This window comes from Enoplosus armatus, chromosome 15 (assembly GCF_043641665.1).
Source record: "Enoplosus armatus isolate fEnoArm2 chromosome 15, fEnoArm2.hap1, whole genome shotgun sequence".
Classification (NCBI taxonomy): domain Eukaryota; kingdom Metazoa; phylum Chordata; class Actinopteri; order Centrarchiformes; family Enoplosidae; genus Enoplosus; species Enoplosus armatus.
Genome location: NC_092194.1, coordinates 13,737,172 through 13,738,891, shown reverse-complemented (window position 1 = coordinate 13,738,891; position 1,720 = coordinate 13,737,172).

Here is a 1,720-nt window from a genome sequence, read left to right as displayed (position 1 = left end):
GGACACTTTATTTGGGCTTGTAAGCTTGATCATGGCAATGGTAACCCAATTCAAAAAGGAAGGAGGGTAGGAAAGTGGCCACATTTGACAGAGAGATGACAGACAGACAGATACGTTCTTCTGTAACTTGATTACCCAATGTGAGACTTTTTAGAAATACAGATTGTTTGTGTAAATAAGCGCACATAACATTCACATCACCCTGATATCCGTATTTTTGGTGAGAAAGCAATCCCAAGAGACAATTGTACCTGTGCCAATTGTCCCAGGCAGTCATCAGGACAGCAGTACACACCTCAGAGAGTAAATCTAATCAAATACCACAGGAAGTGTACAATATGTCAGGGCTGCACATATGAGGGTCCTGTGTGCATGGGCTATGTATAGTACATACAGTGACACAGAGGGATGTTTTATATGGCTGCAACATAAGGCTGTGGCACAAGCTGTATGAAAGCCAGAGAAATACAAAGAAACTTCTCACACAACATGCTGTCACTATGACAACCAGGCAGAATCATTTAGCCTGATCTCTTGCCATTCCACACAGCACAGAAATCCAATAGCATTTAAGTCTTACGCAACCAGGCCGCCGATTCGCTCTGCAAGGCTTTTAACACATTTGCAAATAAGATTCATAGGTGCATACATGGAATTTTCTGGTGACTTCTAGGGCTGTTTTATTTTGGAGGGTGCCCCAGCTGCCTGGGCAGTGTTTGGGGTGCAAGGTGGGGCAGCTTTAACTATATGACTAGACCTACGTGTGTGTTTTAGTCCCCTCCTTAACCAAATGGGCAAGCTCAAAACCCATGTTTGTGGCTTAGTAGTAATGGAAGTTAATCTCATGCCTTATTTTTTATTCACCATTATATGCTAATGCATTACTGAAACAATACCACACTCTGCCATTTCATAGCCCTCAGAATAGATCTCAGTTGTGTTTCAGAAAATATCCTCATTTTCGGAATTGTCTTTCACTTTACCTTTACGTTTGAAGCTATTATAACTGAAGAATAAACACACACACAAAAACGCTCTGAGGTTGAAATACTACCTTGGCTTTAGCCATATACATCCTACAGGGGATCTAATGTCATTCCACGTGCTGCAGCGGCCGTACATTTAAAGCATTTGCCCCACAATTTTACATTAAGATTTTAAAAAGTGGTTCGGGGGCGGTCGATCACGGTAACGCTGCTTAATGAAAGAAAACAACAGAAATTGTTAATGGCCGAGTCTGTGTGTCAGCCCAAGTCCTTCCTCCAGATTATTTTCTACTTTGCGTGCTATCACACAGACGCTTCCCTCTTGTATCAATGCGTGATTGAAGGGAAACTTCTTTTGGGAAGTGCGGGGACTACTTTAGGTCAACTTTGGAGAGAAACACTCCTAATTTACTGTGTACGGCTACAAGGGGACGCATTTTAGTACAATATATGTGACTCTTCAACGAGATACATTAAATTGTGTGCTGGTTGCGCATATTTTCTCGCAAGAGTGCTATGTTTTTACTACGTCGCGGAAGGATCTAGTTTTCTCAAGCGAGGGTCGACACATCCGCCCAGTTTTCCGATGTTTCATTCCCCCCGAGTTGAAAATGGAGTTCGATTAAAGCAGATGTCCACCAACTTCTCAAGGAAATTTCAAGTCTAGGTGCTTTTACTTTACGCGTCAGTGTTGATATTGAAAGCAGTTGAACCCTTTATCGGCGTTGGATGCC